Source organism: Coenobita brevimanus, chromosome 55 (assembly GCF_032717465.1).
Source record: "Coenobita brevimanus isolate Jiangsu-jjx chromosome 55, ASM3271746v2, whole genome shotgun sequence".
NCBI lineage: Eukaryota > Metazoa > Arthropoda > Malacostraca > Decapoda > Coenobitidae > Coenobita > Coenobita brevimanus.
The window spans coordinates 4,212,343-4,238,653 of NC_137008.1; positions in this window are offsets into that span (position 1 = coordinate 4,212,343).

A 26,311-nucleotide genomic window follows, 5' to 3' on the forward strand; every position below is an offset into this window, starting at 1 on the left:
ATATGGAGCCTCTGTGGTAAAGTGTGAGTTTTCGTACGCTGAAGAACGAGGGTTCGTGCCCCGCCAGGATAATAAACTTTGGGAGCGTTCTTCTGGCCACATATTGCTTGGCGGACATAATGGATGCTGTGGTTGAACCAGTGTCGCACACTATAAAGTATGCTTGTACCCAGCCAGCTTGCGCGTGCCGATTACACTTGGTTCACAGACTGCACACACATCCAAAGCCACTACAATTACACTTACAAGCACTTCTCACCCTACATACAATCTCTACCAGACAGCCTAAGCCACTTGGTAGAGATACTTCTGTCGGGATAGGCTGGTCCTGCAGTGGATACTCAAACGGCTGATGATATATATATATATATATATATATATATATATATATATATATATATATATATATGTGTGTGTGTGTGTGTGTGTATGGTACAGTATATACACACACGCAAACTCAAACCTCGATTTCAGGGACTAAATGGGGAATCAACTTGTCCCTTACTTGAAAATGTCCATTTTTTTACCACATATAAAGACAATCTTATTATGAAATTCTAAATGATTGTTTCATTTACCTTACTTATTTATATGATTATGATTATTGTTTTACACGTACTGTATAAAGAAACATATTAATGTCTCAAGCAGCGGACATTTTTTAATTGTCCTGTCCGTTTGTCAGGTAGAATATGGAGTCCCTTAAATCCGAAATCCCTAAAATGGAGATCCCTTTAATCGAGGTTTATATATATATATATATATATATATATATATATATATATATATATATATATATATATATATATATATATATATATATATATATATATATATATATATATATATATATATATATATTAATATATTTATATATATAATGTAGAGCCGAGTGCAAGAAGGGCCAATGTCAGAAAATAAAGCTTTGAGAAAAATGCATTTGCGGACTTTACTAAAGCAAAGAAAACAAGACATATTTTTTTGTCATTGTTGTTTAGGCCAAGTAACAATCACATAATGCATTCTCAATAACTAAAAGCTGTTTTGCATTGTGAAAAAATATATATGTAAAGAATATTTTCCTATGACTGATATTTTTTTCTTTTTTCGGCAATAAGAAGCACATTATTAAAATAAAATTATTGTTACCTGTTTTTAACAGCATATTAAATTTACCTAAGTGTAATTTCCTTATTTTGGTTAATATTTCCATTGTTTATAAACTTGAGAATTATGTATATTTTTTTTCATAAATAATATTCCTGAATTGAATCATTAGCGAGATCTCCAAAAACTTTAAAATAATAATTTTTCAGTATTTAGGGACTAACGAGAAATTACGCTCTGGTGTCATCATCTAAACAATCATCATCTACACCATCTGCTGCCTGTAAGCTCCTGTAGAAATGTCTACTCCCAGCAGAAATCAGAGGAAGATCAGTTATCTCCTTCAGCTTTTTAGGCGCAAGTTTCCGTGGTCCGTCCTCTTGTTTTATAGCATTCTCCCATTAGACTCTGGCGACATTGGCCTTTGTGGCACTGAAAGACCTATATTTTACAAGTTCCCTGGTACCCTTTTCTCCATATGAGCAATTTTTGACGTTGGCCCATCATGCACTCAGCAATATATATATATATATAGATATATATATATATATATATAGATATATATATATATATAGATAGATAGATAGATAGATAGATAGATAGATAGATATAGATATAGATATATAGATATGGATATATAGATAGATAGATAGATAGATAGACAGATAGATAGATAGATATAGATAGATAGATAGATATAGATAGATAGATATGAATATAGATATGCATACATACATACATATGGATGGATTATGTATGTATACAGATACATAAATAGAAAAAGAAAAATATAGATCTATATAGATAGATAGATAGACAGATACAGATACAGATATACAGACATACATATAGATATATAGATAGATAGATACATAGATAGATAGACAGATATAGATACAGATATGCATACATACATATACAGTAGATATATACAGGGTGTCCCGGGAGTTAAGGCAAAAACTTTGGGAAATGATAGATGAGGGAATTCTAAGCAAAAAATGTTAAATGAACATGTGTTCAAATCTCAACCATTACGGAGCCTCAATTACTGATGACCTTATGGGCGAAAATGATCTTCATAATTCACCCATAAGGTCATCAGTAATTGTAGCTCCGTAATGGTTGAGATTTGGTCACATGTTCATTTAACATTTTTTGCTTAGAATACCCTCATCTATCATTTCCCAAAGTTTTCGCTTTAACTCCCGGGACACCCTGTATATATAGGTAGATACACAGAGATAAACATAGATAGACAGATAGATAGAAAGATAGATAGATTATTTGTATAGATAGATACGTACATGGATAAATAGACACTACCAAATATCCGGGTGGTAGCATTCAGTGCAAACATTACTTGGTACTGGATTTACAAACGTAAGACTACTGAGAGCACAGGTCGACAGATAATGCAAAAATCCATTCATGAGTGTTCAAGTGTCGTACTAGTGCTTGGCTCAGTGACTCATTTCGTGAATACCTATCCTAAGCAATAGGATTTTTTTTTTCTATGCCTCTTGATACATCACAGAGAAAATCTTAAGTCACTTTTCACGCAAATGTTGTTGTCATTAGTCAAAGTAATTGGCTCAGATATCTGTTATATCAGCTAGCCACCAACTCCGAACCAACTTCCTCTGTATACCTGCTACCTAAATCCATCCGTTCCTATCATCTCGTTTATTTCCTGTGTGCCCACCATTTCACACTACCCTACTCCGGGCTACCACTACTTCCTCCCAGCGCCTCAACACATCAGGTAGAAACGGCTCACTGTGTCTCTTGTAGGAGCTATCTGAACGTCTGTTTCTTTTGTCGGGAGGTGTACCTGTTGTCGCTTGGCGAGTTACCCTGCGGCTGTTGCTGTTCATAGGGTGAGATATGACATTTTAGGCTGAGAAGAGTCACTTCTTAGAGATCTGCATGGAAGAACCACTGTGGATGGAGCCAGAAGGTCAGTGAAGCTACCTGTCACAATGGGATGATCGTCCATTGTGAGTGGGGAAAAGGAGAGGTTCTAGAAACAGGATATATGAATAACTCATAAAAACAAACTAAAATTACTGCTGATGCTGTTCACAGCCTTGGTCAAGCCTTGGCCAACAGACCTATTGGCCGCAGGTGATCAGTTGCCGATGTGAGGTCATCCTATAGGTTCTCTACATCGTTGGTGTTGTGTCTTCGTAGTAAGCCTATAGTAGAAGCTGTGCTGAGCTCCATAATATGGGTTATGGTGTGTGGGCCTTTTCTGCAAGAGGGGCGCGTGTTATCTTTGTTTCTATCACACAGCAGGGCTTGGTAATGTCCATATTTAAGCTTATTTTGGTACACTGGGTTCGTTCGATTTAAGGATACTTCTGGTGGGCGAATGTTAGTAGTGGAGCTTGTAGTTTAGTGTTCTGAGCAAGGTGTTGTACTGCCCAGTACGACAAATGAGTATGTATGAGCTTTCTTCTTTGCTAATTTTGGAGTGTTTGAATGTGGGATGCTGATCAGTTGGTTCTCGTAATGTTTTTGTGGTGATTTTAGTTTCTAGTTTGTGTTTTTGGCTTTGTCATCTAATGGCAGGGGTTTTATAAGTTAGCAAAGACTCGGACATAGGATTTGTTTCAAGGTGTAAATCAGCTGTGGCAGTGGTGTTGGTGTAGCCCATGATGATGTGTATAGTGTAGATTGCTCTACAATGTGTTATAACGGTGTTAGATAGGATGGGGGCCCATGCCAGAAAAGTATAGGACATCACTGATCCAGTGTTTTCATCGTAGGTTAGGAAGAGTTTCCTTTCACTGTCTGAAGTATATGTCTGTTGTCCTGACTAGACTGAGTCTGGAGGTGCACCGCCGCTTGATGTATTGTCTTTGAATGTGAATCCTGTGTCTTATATCGCTCCATGGATCTTAGTGGAGGGAGTGTGTTATGGGCACACTAGTCTGTATGATATTATAGGTGTACCTGTGTTCATGGTTGCTGCTGGTTATTAGCGCATTGCTAGATTTGTCTTGAGCGATCTTCAACCTGCTGTCCTTGATCCATGTCTGAAGTGTTTGAGGTAGTCTTGTTGTAATATGTAGAATGTATCTGTGTTTGTGAGGTGGTTTAGAAAGATCTGTATATGTGGCAAAGTTTGTGGATTGTTAGGATGTAGGAATGTTGTCAATGTATAGGCTGAAAAGTGTGGGTGAAGAAGTGGAACTTTATGGAACTTCGTGTTCGTTTTAAGTTGCTCTGAAATGTAGTAAGTCCTTGTCTACCCGACAAGAAGTTGACAGATCAGCATCTGGTGTGGTTTTCCGTGTGTGTGTTGCCGATTTTGGCCATTAGTAGCGCCAGGAAAAGGTTTAACTGTGTTTCTTGTAAGATATTTACTAAATGTAGATCTTGGGGAGTTGATGCCTTCGTAATGTGTGCTGTGTGAGTGTGTTTGCAAAGGCGTTTGTGGAGCGTAGTGATTGAAAACCATACTGTTAGGGGGCAAGGGACACAAGAGGTGTGACTTCGTTAAGAATTAAGCGGTCAATGTCCTTGGATAATATGGTTAGTAGTGATATGTGTCTGTACAAAGAAATGTTAGGTGGATCATTGTTTTGTTTAAGAACTGTTATGATTTGGAAGTAATCAAATGTTGGTTATTGGTAGCTGCTAATGTTTGTGAGGGCCTGGTTGCTGTGTGATCCTAACTGATTCATGAATAGGTTTCTGATGCCATCTTGCCCGGCACATGTAGAGTCCTATGCATTCTTAATGTTACTATTATGTTTTAGAATGAGGGGTTACGCTGTGGTCAGGAGGAAAATATTGCCGATGAAGTTAATATTGTTTGTAGAGAGTAAGTGTGTGTTGATGTTAGGCATATTTGAATGGTGGTTCAAGAGTTTTATTTTTGTTCTTTTATAGAAAGGGATGTGTTGGGTGTTGGAGGAGACCGTGACGTGGGTCTTGGAGGTGTTTGTTATTTAGTGATACTGTTAGATGCTTTGTAGAACCAAGATGGGTCTATGGAATAGCTAAGTGATATTACAGAGTCTGTTTAATTGTCAGTATCATTGTTTAACTGCACGAACCTTGTGATGATGTCTTGTGTGTGTGTGTGTGTGTGTTTGAATGAATCGTATTGATCTAGGAGATAGGCAATCTCCGGTACAGAGTCTGGGCTCTAGTGCCGTATGATGCCTTATGGAAAATGGTGTTTGTATTACGGTCGTGTTAAATTTCGAAATGCGCTTGCCAGTGCTTGTGATGGGTGTGTCGTTTAGTGTACTGAAATGTTCCACTGTTTCTTTAGTGAATTCTGTCTGGTCTGCTGTTGTGTATTTGTATAAGTTGTGTGTGATCGCTGGTTTGGAATGTATCCTGATTGCTATAATGATAGGAAGTTTATCTGGAGGAAGTTTGGACTCGGTCAGTTATGTATGGGGGGAGTGAAAGTGTGCGCTAACAAAATGTGATTTGGGGGTAGAGGCAGAGCACTTGGTTTGTGATGTAGGTGTATTGTCAAGTGTCAGTGGCAATATGTATGTTGTTCCGCTGCGATATAATGTTAAGACCTCAGCAATTTTTATTGTGCTTGTACTAGGATATGTTTTCACTAAAGCCCCCAGCAGATAGCGCTAAGTGTAAATGTTCGGAGGGAGAAGCTGAGGATTATATTGGATTGATACGAAATCAGCATTGTTAGCGGGTATTTTGTTGTTGATTTTTTTTTTTTATTGTTGATCAGTTCCTGTCTGTCTGGCTAAGTAGACCCATGAACCTCAGGCATGCAATTGTCCCTGACGGTTCTCTGGTGCAGTGAATCAATGTTCCCTTGTTGCTTGACAGCACCCATTAACAGCAAGACACGGGGAAAAGCGAAGAGATTTGGTTCCTGGATGGGTGCCGCATTTGCCTCGCTGTACCCAGTTAGCAGAGGAACCCTAGCAGGCTCTACGTCACCTCATTATCTGGTTATATGGCTACCACCCAGCGTCTTAAAGATTTCCTGGGTTACAGGAAAACACTATGATTGCCACTCAGTTGTAAGTCACTTGAAATGGTAGAAAAATAATGAAAGAGAGGAGGGAGGACACAGATAGAACGATAAATGTGAAGGAAGCAGAAGGCAGCATTAAATCATGTGTGTGGATGATGGTCGCCGCCAATTACCACCATCAGACGGTACGTAAACGATAAAAATGTTGATTACTTGTTTGTAACCAGACCTGACGCTGAGTAACTGAATCCTAGTGTGGTATCAGTCATGAAAAGTGATTGTGTTGCCTGTGTATTCTCTTTGTATACGAAGGATGTATGTATGTGATGAGGCCTGCTCCATGGCCTTAAATTCTGGCTGTGCAGAAATGTGAGTCATTGACTGATATGTCTTCTCTGGGTGAGTGTGAGTTTCGTTGGTTTGTTTGTTTTTCAAGAGTGCTGTCTGTATATTGTGATAGTTAAGAAGCTTTTCATTTTAATTTTTTAGTGTAGAGATAATCGACTTTCAGTAGTACAATATTTATGTTGAGTGTGCGTCTTGCGTGACTCTGTGCTGTAGGTGTAACGTTTTTGGGCAGGAGCTGAGTTGTGGTGACAGTGGATGTGTGAGTGGATGATTGTTGGAAGGGCTTGGGGAGTCTGTTTGGAGTACCAGGACAGGTGTTTGTTGATGTGTTGTGTCTGTCAATTGTTCACCTGCTGTGGTGTTGCCTGATATTTTTAAGTGCAGTCCATGTGTTGGTGACCCATTCTCACCAAGAAGGGTATCGAATAGACCCGCATGTTTGTCTTGTGTTTGTAGTGGGTAAGAGTAATTCGAACAATCTCATACATGGGGCCAGGGATTGCTCTTACTGTCGGTGGTAAGTGTGAGGAGAGAAATGACTGTTGTAGGGTAATTTACCTTTAAATGAAAAATGCCATAAGGAGCAGCTGTCCACAAGCGGGAGAAGGAACCCCACCAGACAGATTGGGGTCTTCATCGCAGGAAGAATGGGAGGTTGTGTGGAGGTTTTGCCCCCACAACAGAAGTTGCAGCTGCTCCTCTATGCCTGGCGGTGCACATCACCGCCACGGCTCCCCTCCAGCGTCACACTGCTGTATCAAGTGAAACTGGCTACCCTCCGCATCAAAGCTTTGATATTCTTGCCTCCATCCCAGCGGCAAAACCAATCACACTGATATGCTTTGCCAGGAGAATGTGATTTCGCTACATATTGCCTGGTCAGATCTATGAATATATTCACCTACCGTTATTATTAAAAACTGGTAAAGATTTCTGACTATGTTGCACTGCTCTCTCTCTCTCTCTCTCTCTCTCTCTCTCTCTCTCTCTCTCTCTCTCAAAGCAATATACACGATGTGGGTATTCATTCCTTTGTAAATACTCAGTTCATGAATGTATTTTCCTGCACCATTTAAACAGGATTTTCTGAACACTATACTTGAATTTAGTGAAAGTGGAAGATTGCTTGCACGAGCTTAATTTCATAACAAACACATTATTGTCTACTATCTTTTCTTGCAGTTGTATGTATATATCGAGTGAGATGATTATTAATATTCTTAAAACGGAACTATATTGTGCTCATAAGCCGGTCTGTCCGCATCCATTTCACCGATTCTTCATTTCCGCCACTGATATTAATATTAATGACGTTAGGGTTTAAAGCAAAATGCCTGTGACCTACGCATAACACCTGTCTACATACACATGTACCACACATCTTACAGCGATCCCCCTCTCTCTCTCTCTCTCTCTCTCTCTCTCTCTCTCTCACACACACACACACACACACACACACACACAGGTTTATATATATATATATATATATATATATATATATATATATATATATATATATATATATATATATATATATATATATATATATTCCATTGGAGCCCTGTATATATATATATATATATATATATGGAGCCTCTGTTGTACAGTGGTAGAGTGTGCATTTCGTACACGGGTGAACCAGGGTTCGCGCCCCGCCAGGGTAATAAACCTTTGGAAGTGTTCACCCGGCCACGTACTGCATTGGCGGACACAAGGGGTGCTGTGGTTGAACCAGTGTCGCTTACTGTAAAGTATGCTTGCACCCAGTCGGCTTGTGCGGGCCGATTACACTTGGTTCACAAACTACACACACATCCAAAGCCACTCCAACACTACAGTTACACTTATAGGCACTTCTCATCCTACATTCAATCTCTACCAGACAGTCTAAGCCACTTGGTAGAGATACATTGGCTGTATCGTCCTGACTTCGGTCGGGATAGGCCGGTCCTGCAGTGGATATTCAAACGGCTGATGATGATGATTATATATATATATATATATATATATATATATATATATATCCTCTCGTGCCACTATCACAATACTTATCTGCATATACATTTCCTTGTTATACCTGCTTGCACACTGCCTCACAACTCAGGAATATGTATATTCACAGCGACACGACACCCTCCTCTCCTTGTCCCTACACATTACATTCTGTTCGCCAACACTTGCCTTTAACATGCACCTGGCGAACGGAACCTTGACTAGCTATAGGTCATATCTCCATCATTATCGCCACAGAAACACATTCGAACCAGTGCGATCACGCCTCTCGTACACAAACTACAAGATAACATACTGGACAAAAGTCAATGAAGGAACAGAACAACACTTCAGCGCACTAAACAGCAAACCCGTCACCAGCTTTAACGGGAACGTTACAAAATCCAACAAAATGAAACTCAACAGAGACAAACCCCATATTCCACAAGGCAACTGAAGACAATACAACCCACTCATAAGACAGCACGACAGACCTAAACGCAACTCCCCTCTGTCACACAAACAAGACACCATCACAAGGTACCAAATCAGATCAATATGAAAATTAGTACAAAGAAAACTAAAAACTGGAATGCTTTAGTAAGAATACTTAATCACTCCACAGATCCCTCTCGGATATAATAAACAAGCACCTCCAAGACCCACGCTGTCACCACCTTCATCTCCTAATTCATCTGTTCCTACGATGAACAAGTAAACGCACTGGTGAACCAGTATACAAATACAAGTCTCTTGACACCATCATGCACTGTACTGAGTTCGAAAAAAAATCTCAAGATAGGTAGTCCTTTCCATTCAATCGCAATACAACATCATTCACTCCAGAAAACACATAACTTTATCAAGGAAACAAAGAACTCCACAAGCCGAGTGCCAACCGTAATCTGTTTGTGTTTAATGCATTCAAAACTCAGTTCATACATCTTTCGACCCACCAATATCTTTCACATGAATATTTTTTAATATTTAACAATATTCAACTCAATCCCACATCGCAAGGAGTAAACTGTAGCACCAGTCGAGCAGGGCAGTGCTCCCAAGGTGGATGGAAAGCGGATGACAGGGAGAGCTGGAGCTCCCGTTTCATCAGCCCTCGAGACTAGGTCTCGACCACCCCCCTTTGCTGAACTTTTTCAGTGTCTCAGTAACACAGAGAGTAAGCCAGCATGCTCTCCAATACAAGTTTCTCTAACTATCTACACCAAACTACATGCACAATACACACCACACTTCCTTTTCAAAATTTGGAAAAAAAAAAAAAATGGCGTCGAATAACATAGCCTCGGAGTTCCCAGGAGGAGGGGACCATAAATGCCCCCCACCTTCTGCCCCTCTCCCGGTGACGACTCAAGATGCCTGGAACCACTGTCTGAATCTCTTCTTCTTCTTTTCTGCAACATTCGTGACCTTTCCTCTAACTTTTGCTCTGTTGAGCACCACCTCTCCTTCTCTAAACCTCACCTTGTTTTTCTAACTGAGACTCAGCTGTCTGAGGTAACTGACAGCAGACCCTTTTCTGTATCCTCCTACTTTCTCTATACTCATTTCAGAGCCAAAGATGGCTGTTGTGTATATATAAGCAACAACTTATCTTGCTCTCGTGTTCCTGAACTCGATTCTTCTGAATTCTCTACTCTCTGGCTTCGGCTTTCCTGTCATTCTCTGACTAATTATATCTGTGCTGTTTACTTATCTCCTAACTCTACTATCAAAAATTCTTAGACTATCTTACTTCTACGATGGAACACATTCTATCCAATTCTCCTTTCTCTGAAATCTCCAGTCTAGGAGATTTCAATGTTCACCACCATCTTTGGCTTTCCTCTCCTTTCACTGATCCACCTGGTGAACAAGCCTGCACCTTTTCTATCTTTAATGACCTAGAGCAGCTTGTACAGCACCCTACCCGTATCCATGATCGCCTTGGAGAGAGCTCCAACATACGTGACCTCTTCCTTACAACTAATCCTTCTGCTTACACTGTTAATCTTTTCTCTCCGTTGGGCTCCTCTGACCACAACCTTATCACCTTAACTTGTCCTATCGCTCCGGTACGGCCTGTGGACCCACCAAAGAAACGTCGTCTGTGGCACTTTGGAGCTGCGGATTGCGAGGCCCTCAGGCAGTACTTCTTTGATTTTCCCTGGAATGATTATTGCTTCCATGGCCGGGAGCAATCTGGGTGTGCCTTGCGCATTACGGAGGCTATTCTCTCGGGCATGGAAACATACATTCCATTTTCATATCCTTTGACTAATGTACGAAAGCCTTGGTTTAATCACGCTTGTTCTAATGCTGTCCGCAACAAGGAGAGGGCCTATAAAAGGTACCGGAGCCAACCCACCCCTGAATCCCATCTTTTATACGTTTCTGCCCGGAATCATGCTAAGTCTGTTCTTCGCTCTGCTAAGAATAATTTCGTCCGTACTAAATGTTCACAACTCTCTAACTCGAATTATTCCCACTCCTTCTGGCATCTTGCCAAAAACCTTTCTAACAACTTTACCTCATCATCCTTCCCTCCTCTTTTCTACTCTGATGGCTCTGTAGCTATTTCTTCTACTGATAAAGCAGATCTCTTCGCTCAGACTTTCTCCTCCAATTTCACCTTAGACGATTCCGATGCTGTTCCTCCATCACTTCCCCCCTCTGACTTCCTCATGGCTAACATTAAAATTTCTTCACCTGATGTATTTTCTGCCATCACAGGCCTCAATACTAATAAGGCATATGTGCCTGATGGAGTCCCTCCTGTTGTTCTCAAGAACTGTGCTTCTGTCGTTACACCCTGCCTAGGCAAACTCATTCGCCTTTGTCTATCAACTTGTACCTTTCCTTCTTGCTGGAAGTTTGCTCTCATTCAGCCAGTGCCAAAGAAGGGTGACCATTCCCAACCCTCTAACTATCGTCCAATTGCTTTAACATCCTTTATCTCAAACATTTTCAATTCTATTCTTAACAGAAAAATTTTACAGCATCATTCCTATCACAACCTTCTTTCTGATCGTCAGTATGGGTTCCGTCAGGGACGCTCCACAGGCAATCTTCTCACCTACCTTTCAGACTCCTGGTCATCCTCCTTTCGGGACTTTGGCGAAAGCTTTGCCATTGCACTTGACATTTCAAAGGCTTTCGATCGAGTCTGGCATAAATCTTTAATTTCCAAACTGCTCTCTTACGGTTTCTATCCTTTTATCTGTGCCTTCATCTCTAGCTTCCTTTCTGGTCGTTCTATAGCCGCTGTTGTAGACGGCCATCGTTCTTCTCCTAGATTTGTTAATAGTGGTGTTCCTCAGGGCTCTGTCCTATCATCAACCCTCTTCCTTTTATTCATCAATGACCTTCTAAGTTGTACATCTAACCCTATCCACTCATACGCTGATGACTCCACCCTTCACCTTTCTATTCGATTCCCGCAACGTCCATCTCAGCAGTTACTTCAACAAACAAGGGATGAGGCTATGGCACACATAATGTCTGACTCTGATCATATCTCTGAGAAATGTAAAAATAATCTGGTTGTTTTTAATGCATCAAAGACTCAGTTTTTGCATCTATCAACCTGACAAAATCTTCAACAGGTATACCCACTAATGTTTAATAATATTCAGCTTAATCCTGCATCATCCTTGAACATGCTTGGGGTTTCATATATTCGGGACTTATCTTGAAAAGATCATATTACATCTCTTGTAAAATCTACTTCCAAGAGATTGGGTGTGCTAAGCTGACTCCGTTTCTTCTTTACCCCTGCACAATTGTTGACTCTATACAGGGGTTTTATCAGCCCCTGCTTGGAGTACAACTCTCATGTGTGGGGAGGCTCCCCACATACAGCTCTTCTCAATAGGGTGGAGTCAAAGGCTTTTCGTCTCATTAACTCTCCTCCTCTTACTGACTTCCTTCAACCTCTGACTTTCGCCACACTGTTGCATCTTTATCTCTTTTCTCTCGCTACTTCCATGGTCACTGCTCCTCTGAACTGTCTGCATGCATTCCTCCACCTCTACGACGGGCACGTAGCACCCGTCTAGCAGCAAACTCTCATCCCTTTTCTGTCCAACTCTCTAATGCCAGAGTTAACCGTTACTCCCAGTCCTTCATTTATGCAACAGGTCAACTCTGGAACTGTCTCCCTCTGTCTGTATTTCCTGATTCCTTCGATCTCCAGTCTTTCAAAAGCAGTGTGTCCAGGCATCTCAAAATGATCGGATCTTGAATTTGGCTCTCTCTTGTATTTTGTTTTTCTATTGGAAGGAACAGTTTTGCGGGCTAGTTGCCTTTGGTTCCTTCTTCCTCACATAAAAAAGAATAATACTTGGGGTTTCATTCTCTCGGGATTTATCCTGGAAATATCATATTACCTCAACTGAAAATTTTGCTTCGAATAGATTGCGTGTGCTAAGCCAACTCCATGCTTTACACGGGCACATACGTTTAATTTATACTTCGGTTTACTCGTCTTTGTGTACAGTATAACTATAATGTATGAGGGGGGGGGGCACTTACATTTCTTGGCAGCAGGGTGAAGTCAAATATTTTTCGTCTCATTAATTCCAGTCATTTTATTGGCCCCATCCAACCTCTGTCTCTTCGTTACACTATTAAATCTTTATCTCTTTTCTGTCTGTACTTCAATAGTCACTCCATGCATCTCCTTTCCTTTTTGGCCAGTGCCTAGAACTCATATAGCAGCAGAATCTCACTTTTTCTGTCCATATCTCGAATGCAAGAATTAACAGATACTCCCAGTATACAAAATGTCAACTATGGAACTGTCTTCATCTGTCTGTATTTCACTCTGCCTATGACCGCCTATCTTTTAAACGCAATGTGTCCAGGCATATTGAAATGAATGGATTCTGAATCTGGCTCTCCATTGTTATTTTTCTTTTCTTTCAAGGAAGGAACAGTCATAGTGGACTCAAGCCTTTGGGTTCTTCTTCCGTGCATTAAAAATGCACCTGCAGTATTTAACATCACAATGCAATTAGGCTCTGAAAAACATCAGTAGCTACTTCACCGCAGACAGTAGCATTCCCAGTATTTTGAACCATGTACATCCTAGTTATCACTATAAAAAACAAACAAACAAGGACCGAACACACACTTCTTCGTACTGCCCCAAAATATTAAGTAGCACATCATTTAAAGTAGCTTTTTTTTTATACAAGGAAGAATGAACCAAAGGCCAGGAGCCCGCAATTCATTCCCTCCAAGAAAAAAAAAAAAAAGGAATGCGACAGAGAGCCAAATTCAAGATCCGTTCATTTCGATAGGCCTCAACACACTGCTTTTGAAAGACTGGAGATCATAGGAAATAGGAAATACAGACAGAGGGAAACAGTTGCAGAGTTGACCTGTTGCATACATGAAGGACTGGGAGTAACGGTCAGCTCTTGCATTAGACAGTTGGGGAAAAGGATGAGAGTTCGTTGCTGGACGGGTGTTACTCACCCGTCGTCGTGGTGGAGGGATGCAAGCAGACAGTTCAAGGAGCAGTGACCATTGGAGTGGCGATAGAAAAGAGATAAAGATGCAACAATGCGGCGAAGAGACAGAGGTTGAAGGAGGCCAGTAAGTGGAGGAGAGTTAATGAGACGAAAAGCCTATGACTCCACCTTGTTGAGAAGAGTTGTATATGGGGAGCCTTCCCATACATGAGAGTTGTACTCTATACATGTGCAAATAAAACCCGTATATAAAGTCAACAACTGTGCAGGTACGGAGTAGGCTTAGCACACATCATCTCTTGGAAGCAGGTTTTACAAGAGGTGTAATGATCTGTCCAAGATAAATCCCGAGAAAATGAAACCACAAGTATGTTTAAAGATGATGCAGGATTAAGCTGAATATTATTAAACAATACCGGGTATTCCTGTGGGAGATTTTGTTTGGTTGGTAGATGTAAGAACTGAGTTTTTGATGCAATAAACACAAGATTACTTTTACTCCAGTCAAAGATACAAGCCAAATCAGACATTAACTCATCCCTTGTCTGTAAAAGTAACTGCTGAGATGGATGCTGCTTGAAGCGAATGGAAAGATGAAGAATGGAGTCATCAGCGTATGAGTGGATTGGGTTAGATGGACAGCATAGGTTGTTGATGAATAAAAGGAAGAGAGTTGGTGATAGGACAGAGCCCTGAGGAATAACACTGTTGATATATAGGAGAAGAACGGTGGCCGCCTACAACAGCAGCTATAGAACGACCAGAAAGGAAGCTACAGATGAAGGAACAGCAGAACGATAGAAACCGTAAGAGGGCAGTTTGGAAATTATGAATTTAGGTCAGACTCGATGGAAAACCTTTGAGATGCCAAGTGCAATGGCAAAGCTTTCGCCAAAATCCCGAAAGGAGGATGACCAGGAGTCTGAAAGGTAGGTGAGAAGATCGCCACTGGAGCTTCCCGGACGAAATCCATACCGACGATCAGAAAGAATATTGTGATAGGAAAGATGCTTAAAATTTTTTCTGTTAAGAATAGACACGAAAAATTTTGAGACAAATGGATGGTAAAGCAATTAGGCGATAGTTAGAGGGTTGCAAATGGTCACCCTTCTTTGGGACAGAAATAATGAGAGCAAATTTCCAGCAAGAAGGAAAGTTGATGGACAAAGGCGAGAAAGTTTACCTAGGCAGGATGTAAACACAAAAAGACAGTTCTTGAAGACAACAGGAGGGACCCCTTCAAGCCCATATGCCTTGTTAGTACTGAGGTCAGTGATGGCAGAAAATCAATCAGTTGATGAATTTTTAATGTCAGCCATGAGGAAGTCAGAGTGGGGAGGTGATGAAGGAACAGTGCCAGAATCATCTAAGGTGAAATTGGAGAAGGTCTGAGTGAAGAGTTCTGCTTTATCTGTAGAAGAAATCGCTACAGAGCCATGAAAATGGAAAAGAGAATGGAAGGATGAAGAAATAACGTCATTAGAAAGGTTTTGGGCAAGGTGCCAGAAGGAACAGTAAGAATTCGAGTTAGAGAGCTTAACATTTAGTATGAATGAAATTATTTTTAGCAGAGCGAACAAATGACTTTACATGAATCCGGGTAGAAACATGAAAGAGATGAGATTCAGGAATGGATTGGCTTCGGTGCCTTTTGTAAGCCTTCTCCTTAGTGTGGTCAACAATAGAACAGGAGTCATTAAAGCAAGCTTTTTTTGCATCAGTCAGAGGATGTAAGAAAGGAATGAATGCTTCCATGTCTGAGAGAATAACCTCCGTAATGCGTAAGGCACACTCAGATAGTACCCAGCAATGGAGGCAATAATTATTCCAGGGGAAATCAAAGAAGTACTGCCTGAGGGCCTCCCAATCAGCATCTTCAAAATACCACAGCTGCCACTTCTTTGGAGGGTCCATAGGCCTTACTGGAGCAATAGGCCGGGTTAAGGTGATAAGGTTTTGATTGGAGGAGCCCAACAGAGAACAAAGGTTAACAGCGTAAGCAGAAGGATTAGTTGTAAGGAAGAGGTTAGGTATGTTAGAACTCTCTCCAAGGCTGTCAGAGATATGGGTAGGGTGTTGTGCAGGCTGCTTTCGGTCATTAAGAATAGAAAAGGTATAGGCTTGTTCATCAGGTGGCTCAGTGAAAGAAGAGAAGAGCCAAAGGTGGTTGTGAACATTGAAATCTCCTAGAATGAAGGTTACAGAGAGGGGAGAAATGGATAGGATGTGTTTCATCTTAGAAGTAAGAAAGCCAAAGAATTTTTATGTCGGTAGAATTAGGAGATAAATAAACAGCACTGATATATTTATTCAATGAAAGACAGGACAGCCGAAGCCAGAGAGTAGAAAATTCAGAAGATTCAAGTTCAGGAACTAGAGAGCAAGATATGTCACTGAGTACATAAACACCACAGCCACGTTTGGCTTTAAATGAATATAGAGAAAGCAGGAGGATACAGAGAATGGTTTGCTCCCAGGTGGCTCAGACAGCTAAGTCTCTGTTGGGATGAGAAGGTCAGGTTTAGAGGAGAGGTGGTGCTCAACAGGGAGAACGTTAGAGGAAAGGCCTCGAATGTTGCAGAAATGAAGTAGCGATTTAGACAGTGATTCCAGGCTTCTCTCTGGGTCGTCACCAGGAGAGGGGCGGATGGTGGGGACATTTATGCCTCTCCCCTCTGGGTACTCCGAATCTTGATCATAAGATGCCATTTTGTTGAATTTTGAAAAGGAAATGTAATGTGTAATGTGCATATAGTCTGATGTTGACAGTAAGAGGAACTTGTATTGAGGAGCATTCTGGCTTATTGTCTGTGTTATTGAAACACTTCAAAAGGCTCAGAAAGAGGCATGGTCATGAGCGAGTCCTCAAGGCTGATGAAAGGGGAGCTCCGGCTCTCCTTGTCATCAGCATACCATCCACCTTGGGAGTACCTCCCTGCTCGACTGGTGCTACAGTCTGCTTCCTAGCCCTCATTCTCCACAAAGTCACACCCCATGTCGACCTTGCTCCTTTACAATAGATTTAGAGCACTGCACTCTACAAACACCTCACTGATTTATCTCACACAACAAGCATCGGACGGCATTAACTCCACGATCCCAGCACAAAGCATACTACTCACAGCCTACGAGCCAGCCCCCGACACAATCTAATTACCAAGAATATACGACCCAATATTAAAAACATCATAAAGCTGGCATACTAACTATATGTCTTTTAGACAAGCACATGTTCCATTTCAGGGCAAGCCATCATGAACACAACATATCTTTTACAGAGTTCCACAGGGCTCCAATCTTTCACGCACACTCTTCAACCGATACATGCATTATAATTCCGTACTCTAGCTGCCCATTAACATTGCCTCATATGCAGATGAAATCACCATAACAACCACACACCACACTGTAGACATATCCTGCACGCTGCAACTGATCTGCCTGAACACACAGTAGACTTGGGTAAAGGACAACAATCTACTGATTGCCCCAGCCAAATCTACCATACATTCATCACCAAGAGTAAACATGAGTACATTAAATTACTTCCCTCACATCACACTTAACAATTTATGTGTGTCGGACTCACCTTCAAGGACCACGTACAAGACACCAAGAGGCAGTGCCCCCCAGACTCATAACACTCAGGGTAACCACAGGGTCAAACTTTGGGGAGCAAAAAGAAACACTCTCCTTAATCTACACACAATACATTGGATCAGTGATGGGTTTCCAGCCTATTTAATAGTCACAACACGTTGCAAATCATACAGACCAACCCTCTATGCATGCATCACCATTCACTACACCAAAACCACTCCCACATATCACTTTCACTTTGAAATTAAAGCCTCTGTCAGAAACTACCTTGATATGAGAGGGCACACAATTCTATGTAGCAGCCTGTGCCAGTACGCAACACTTCAGTAATTACATGGCAGAGACACACAACACACCTAAACTCATTAGATAATAACCACACGAGCATTAACAAACCCTGTACAACAATACGCCACCCCTAGACTTTCCAAAGTTAGCAATGAAAAAAATGTCATCATATTCACCTCGTCAGCAGAGCAAGACAATAGCCATTGGAGATGTTCTTAAATAGAAATGATCGAGTTCATCTAGTTAGGTTTAAAAGAGGCCATCACTATGAACTCCTTAACTACCAGCTCAGAAATGGATTGGGCGGAATCGCAGATAACATGTACCCAGCTTGTAGAATAATCCCACACAACTTAACACACACAACGGGGCACTGTACAGCACGTCACACAAAGACACAGGCAACATCAACTGTGCAGGAACTTACGGGATAATCTCGTAAATACGGTTTCTTACCATCGGTCAATGAGTCTGCTCTATCAGTTAAATTACAACAAAAACAACGAAAACAACAAATACAACAACAACAACAACACACCTCGACAAACCTCCTGGTCCACACACTTGCCTACACACCGGCATTAAACAACTATTTACACACACCTGGCTATACGTGTGCATCACATATCTATTTACACACACGTCTACACACACGCGCATCGCACAACTGCCTAGACACAACTGCATCACACACCTGTCTATGCACACTTACATCATACTTACTTAAACACACATGGCAACACACGCTTGCGTTACAAATCTGTTCACACACAAGCGCATCACCCACGTCTGCACACATCTGCCTATACACACCAGAATCTCATTCCTGTTTACACACACCATCACCTCACGCCTGTCTACACACAGCTGCACCCTCTACCTACCTACCTACCTACCATTTTTTTTTTCTATGTGTCCGACTCTTGGCATAGGTTTCACAGCCTGCTATCAAGGCCCAGCAGTCCACCTACATACCATACACCACTACATGTCACCACTTCGGCGCTAATACCCACCGCCCATATTGATTACATGCTAGGGCTGTCTTATACAAGACTAATGTATTGGTATTAGCGGGGGTACTTTAACATGTCGGCGGGTCTTCTGGTAGATCAGTAAAGACTGAGTTAATGAAATTCAAATCCTTAAACTGTTCCCTGCCCCAGCGGGGATTTGGACCTAGGTCCGTTGGGACTGCAGGCCACCTCTCTACCGACTGAACCACCTACCTACCTACCTACACACACACACACACACACACACACACACACACACACACACACACACACACACACACACACACACACACACACACACACACACACACACACACACACACACACACACACACACACACACACGCACACCAGTCTATGCACACTAGTTTACATATTTCTACACAAACCTGCATCTTACATTTGTCTACACACACTAGCACGCCTCACCTGTCTACACATACCAGCATCCAACATCTGTCAGGCCAGCTTCTCACACCTGTTTACACACACTAGTATCTCACTTCTGTTCTAAGCCCACACCAGTCTACACACACTTGTATCTCACACTTGTATACACACACCTACACCTCACACACTGGTCTGCGATCATTTTTCTTCATACAACTGTCTACACATAATTATCTACTTACACAAGCCACTCACATCTGTCTACAGACACCTGCACTTCGCACCTCTACACACACACACACACACACACACACACACACACACACACACACACACACACACACACACACACACACACACACACACACACACACACACACACACACACACCTGGCAACACAAGCATGCACCTCAAACCTCTCTACCTACACATGTCTACAAACACCAGCACTTCAGGCCTGTAGATAAACATTTGCTTACTCTTACTTGCACTGCTACCATTCCATACTCATCCGATGCATCTGTATACCAAATGTAGTAAATGAACAATATTTTTGGTAGCCTGTTGCCGCTTCAGATTTAAAGGTTGTAAACTAATGGACATGTTTGAGAGCGATTTTTATTTTTTTTTTTTAGGTTGGACCAGATTTATAGTGATAACCGATCAGTATTCAGATTCACCGCACCAATCACAGGCGATCAAAAAGATGAGTAAGAGATTTTTATAGATGTGCATTTAACCTCCACATTTTGTTCTCTGTTACGGATCTTTTGCACAATAAATTTTTGATAGCCTATCATTTTGTCCATATCGATGTTTTTCTTTCTGGAATTGTCTGCACTGTTAATATTTGTAATACGTAAACATTCCGTTTTTGTCACTGGAACATGTATTGAACGTTATATGGCGATGTTTCCCACAACACACTACTGCTCGAAAACATGATGCGATGTCCTCGCCTCCATGGTGGATGCAGTTATTTAATTAACTGTGCATTGATTTTGAAATGCGTGGCGTACAGCATAGTGCCCCCGAAAACGAGATGCATGGTGTACAGCACAGTGCCCCCAGAAACGCACTGACACCCCCACCCGGATCCCACGGAGTAGCTGCAGCCAAACCACGGGATGCCGTGCGACAACGGCATAAGTCAGTCCGGGCCGTGTGCCCCTATAACACCCAGCCGTCGCACAGTCACCCTAGCAGGAAGAGGACACTACATTCGGGGAGTGGGACTGCCGGATCAGCTAGGGGTGGAGCTGCTCATTCAGTTCCAGACAGCACCCCTCAGGAGACAGCCTACAGCCGCTCCCGCCTTCGTCAGATGGCTGATTGCTGCTCCGAAGGTGTTTCTCCAGAGTCGGCCTATTGCTGCTCCTCCCTCCGGCAGATGGAGATGGCCTACTGACGCTCCCGCCTTCGCCAGACGGCCGATTGCCGCTCCGAAGGTGCTGCCCCTGAGTCGGCCTACTGCCGCTCCTCCCTCCGGCAGAAGGAGACAGCCTACTGCCGCTCCCTCCTCCGTCAGACGGCCGATTGCCGTTCTGGAGGTGCTGCACCAGAGTCGGCCTATTGCCGCTCCTCCCTCCAGCAGAAGGTGACGGCCTACTGCCGCTCCCACCTTCATTAGACGGCCGATTGCCGCTCCAAAGGTGTTCCCCCCGAGACGGCTGATTGCCACTGCAAAGGTGTTCCCCCGAGACGGCCGATTGCCGCTCCAAAGGTGTTCCCCCCGAGACGGCTGATTGCCGCTCCAAAGGTGTTCCCCCCGAAACGGCCTACTGCTGCTCCTCCCTCCGGCAGAAGGAGACGGCCTACTGCAGCTCCCGCCTTTGTCAGATGGCCGATTGCCTCTCTGAAGGTGTTGCCCCCGAGACGGCCTACTGCTGCTCTTCCCTCCGGCAGAAGGAGATGGCCTACTGCCACTCCCGTCTTCGTAAGACAGCCAATTGCCACTCCGGTGTCCAGAGGCGCGCTGACTCCCCCACTCAGGCCACAGCCAATTGCAAGGCCTCGGCACCTCATAGTTGCATCCTTGGGCAGCCACGCACGGCCAATTGCCGGGCCCCACAGCCAAAGAGAGGTGTCGATAGTGTCATCGCCCCAGCGTGAAACAAGAGCCCGGACCTCCAGTATCGGAGAACCCCAGCGAGGCCTTACAGCTTCCCCTGGCCTCCGCTTCCTATGCCTGGCCCTAGAGAAGACCCACCTGACGGACCCTAGTTCAGGTCGGTGCCACAGCCCCTCCCTGATGGCACCCCTTGACTCTGGGAGCCGCAGCCCTCAGTCACTCCAGACCCTCCTCAGGACGCCCGGGCGTGATCTCTCCACGTCCACAAGGCAGCGTAAGACCTCCATCTCTGGCCGAGACCTGAGCCAGAGATTTCTGGACCTGTTCGGCCCCAGTACTGAGGGCCACACTCATGAACCTTGCCCGGAGACTGCAGGCTCCTTCGCCACCTGCAGCCCTGGACGTGAGAGGACCCCCCTGCGAGTCGTCCCGTGCCCTCTCGGCATGCTCACCCTTGGCAGTGCCCCTATCCCGGCAGAGTTGTCGCCGGCATGTCTCCCCACTGCCCCCACTATATGAGTGAATCATGTTAAGTGTGGTGTTGCCCCAGAACTAGTGAATTGACTTATTTTAAGTGTGACGTTGTCCCAGAATTAGTGTAACAGTGATACAGTGACTTAATGTGTGTTGAATATCGGGGAGAGTGAAATCACGGGTGGATGAGTAAGGACGAGTGCAGAAACTAAGTTCTGGTGAATCAGACTCACGAGTGATGCCCTTGCGGAAAACCAGTAAGACTACTCCCCCGAGAAATCCTCTGTAGTAAAATACTCCAGTGTTACAAGAAAACAGTAGAGAAAGTGTTAATACTATTCTCCCGCTTGTATTACCTTGAACACAGTGAATTCCCAGTGTCATCCTCTCTCTCTTTACAAATCTCCTCCCAGCAGTTACCGTGAATGTAAACGAGAAATAGAATCAATTGTCAAAACCCCTTTGCTATTAGCAAATACTAAGTTTGAATTAATAATACTTACTCTCTCCCAATATTACTATAACTCTGTTCTGACCCACCGCGAGTCACTCCCCTCCCCCCCCTGTGAGACTCACTCCCCGTGCTCTCAAGCGCGCCTGTATTCCCTGTACACCGGTGCGCTAGAATTACTGTGTTGGCCTCAGTATCAGTTAAGCCAGTATCCTGCGAGATACTAATTTCCTAGTTAAGGTTTCATTCTTTGCCATATACTGTGTTGTAATATCTGCTGTTTTTGTCCTGTGTCTGACTGTGGTAATATATGTGTAAAGGTTATTGCCTGGAGTTTTTGTGTCCTACCTCTCTTTATTGCACTAAGCCCCAGTCTCGAAAGAGGACCCCGGTACACGTTAGGTGTCCTAGGACCGAGAAGTCGGGCCTTGTTCACCTAGAATTACAGATATATAAAGATAGTGAATGATGTGAAAAGGGGAAAATTAACTCCTTAAGTCCTAATCACATCAATTGATGCAATTTGAGTTTTATGCCAAAATGCCTAATCGCATCAATTGAACGCGGCCTGTAAAAAACTGCGGAGCACTTGCTCCACCCCGATTATGACGTACACCCTATAAAAAAAGAATCGGGACCCTAACTGCACAATACAATATGCCACACCGTACAAAGGAATTTGAAGCCCCAACTGAGTTCTGGAGCGTATCAGTGGTCATTGCGAGACGCATCAGCTCGTGGGGTCCCGATTCTTATTATATAGGGTGTACATGGCTTCAGGCCAGTGAGAACTCGCCCCTGATGTGGCGTGAGGAGGGATCGGACCAACCCGGGCGGTGGGGGGGCACCCCCCTCTCGGCCGCCTCAATGCCACCCTCTGCTCCACTCCCTCACTCCCTCCTTGTCCCCCATCACTCTCCCACCCCTCCACGCAACTGCATCTCTCCTCCCACAGCAACCTGCGTCCCTTCCCACCCTCCCTTGCCCCTCCTCCCTCCCTGCTAGCCTTGTCCCCCCCCCAAAACCCCACCCCATCTCTCACTCTTTGTCCCTCACTACCCTTCCAACCCCTAACAGGCCCCCGAGTGTCAGGCCTGATGAACGTACTTGTTTCATGTTGTTTCTACTTCTTTCCAAATTATAACACCTCACTCTGTTCTTTTCTATCTTCGTACCTACCAGTTCCTGTACGTTCCGGTACGTAGTTGGAGAATGCTGTATATTGTACGACATACAATGCATCTTATTATTATCTTTTCATTCTCCCTGCCTGCCCAGATTAGCACCTCTGAGTAGTGTCCGTCTGTGTTAGTTTTCGAAAGACTATGAAGCCTTGTAGGACCGCTCCCCGAACCTGTTTCATCTCCCCACACATACAAACATGCCTGTTTTCATGGCTGGTGTGATAAATTCCAATGAAATGGAGAGTTTCCACAAGAGAATTTAGTTGTTGCCGGAACTGTATTGATAAGTGTGATGAAGTGTAATGATAATGTGATAATTGTAATGGTGTGATAAATGTGTAACGAGAAGTTGGGAGGGTAAAAAGAGAAATCGGAAAAAAATTATTGCTTTTTTTCCTTTCTTATGCATGCATTTATAGCATTATTCAACTTTATTTTGATGTCCTTGATGGTTATAAATATTTATATGCATCTGTGTTAGTTTTGGAATGATTATGAGGCCTTATAGGGCTAGTCCCCACACCTGTTTTTATCTCCCCACACCTACATACACACCTGTTTTTAAGGCTGGTATGACAAATCCCATTGAAATGGAGGGTTTCCACAAGAGAATTTGGTTGTTGCCAAAAATTTTCTCCTCAAGTACCACCAAGGCTTTGTAGGCCTACTCCCCTCACTAGTTATCTCCCCACACCTATATACACACCTGTTTTCATGGTAGATGTTACAGAACACACTGAAGTGCTTTCTTGTCATGCGAAAAGCTGGTTATTTCCAACCCCCGTACCTATAGGCCTACTCTCCACAGCCTACTTTATCTCCCCACAGTCTAGTAATCTCCCCACACCTACATACACCTGTTTTCATGGTTGGTGTGACAAAACAATTTGAAATGACCTGTTTCAATAAGAAAAATAGGTAATCAAAATTTTCATGTTTTCGATCGTTTTCGAGGGGTAACTATCATAAACTTTTTTTTGACCTTGACGCGCGATTGTGCGGTAACCATTAGGCCTACGGGGATACGGATTGCGTTGTCAGGTGTGTCAATTCTTCCTCTTTAGCCAGAACACAGTCAATTTGCCCTTGATGAAAGTCGCCAAAAGACCCCTGATTTGCGGTTCTGGGAGATACCCTGCCTGAAACAATTGCGGTCTTAAGGGGTTAAGATGGTGACTGTAGATGAAAGGCTAAATATGTAAGGTCTGAGTGAGATGAAGGTGAATGGTAAGTATGAGGAGCAATAGAGTATGGGATGGATGTGTCCATGAATGGATGATGAATAGCCGTGTTAATATGAAAGATGAAGCAAGTGGGGTATTTGTTTGTCATGGTGATGTGTAATTATTGATAATGGAAGGTTTTGACAGAAACTGAATTATGTACGTTTACGGTCAAATCAAATGAAAAGCTGATTCCGATTCTTGCTGAAAATGAAAGAATAAGTAAGGAATAAATAGAATTTCTGATTGGCCGGTTTAGGTATTGAGAATGAATGGTAGCTGGAGGTGCTCATTATCCACTCAATTGTTGTACTACTATCTTCATGCGACATTTGTAGGTCAGAAAAACGTTTACTACTTTGGCTAATAACCATATTATCAAATGGTCGCGTGATGGACAGTTTGGAAGTTCTAGCTTTGTAACAGAGTCCTTTGAAGGTCTTTGCCATGTCTGACAACAGCAGTCCGTTAAATTTTGTGTGGAAGTTGGCTATGTCTAGAAAGTTTTTTCCCATATTGGGTTTATGGGAAAGATCCAACAATTTCGGCCCGACTTACACTTCCTCACAGTAAATACAGTTTCAGTAACTGAATTGAACCATTCACTGCGCTATGAAACTATAATCTAGATATATACCGGTATCTATTTTTCATGGACTGTGTACAAAGTCTGCCTCTTTAAAGTATAATGTGAAGGACACTATTACTAGCTGTACATACTCTACTGAAATTTATTAAGCAGGATTTTTCACATAAGTAAAGATAAAAATGCAAGTTTCGAAAGCATGTCTCATTTATGTGAAAATCAAGTAAATTAATCTATGTCCCTCTTGTCATATATAATACTTTAAACAAATAAATTTTGATTGGAAACAGTGAGACTTCCATTCTCTAGAAAGACGAATATCCTGATGTTTGGTTCTGTTCCTGAACTATCTGTGATACATCAGGCTCATCACCAGGGAAGCTGGGTATTGCATTTTTTAATTGGTTTAATTTTGGAAAGCTAATTACTAATGAAAATATTGTTCAGGTGTTACGAATACGTTGACAACATATTCGGAACTGTCTTGATACTTTTCTATCATCCCCAGCCTAAACTTTCCAAAGGTATGTTACTAAAACGAAGTTTTAGGATATGATCTAATTGACCTCAAAGTTTGTTGAATATTTTATTGACTACATACTTTTTTTTTTCGCTACAAGGGAGAGATGCAGAATACTTTCACTAAAACATACTAATAAGTATATATAATTTTATCAATTTCTGAAGTTTAGATTCTTCTGGCCATTTAGATTCAAGGCAGCCTGTAACATTCTCTTATTTACTCCATATGGACTATAAGCTATTAATGACAATGTGCAATGTTGTCATAAAGCCATTTACACCATTCATCATCCGTAACAAAAACACAGAAGAATAACGCAGGCGACATGAGAGAGAGGAATGATGCAGTAACTATAGTAATAAAACACCCTTTTCAGTGGGCATAATGATCCCCTCTCTTGTGAGTTTTTGACATGAGCGTCGTGGCTTGGCTATAACTAGTCATATCAGTCACATCATAATTCACCCAACCAGTCCAGCCATGCAGCCCACTTTTTATATACCACAGTCAGGGCAATATACAGGTCATCTCGCTTGGAACAATATACTAGCAATATTGGAATTGAATACGCATCGATATACCAGAATAAATTCCGTTGTGGGGAGAAATAT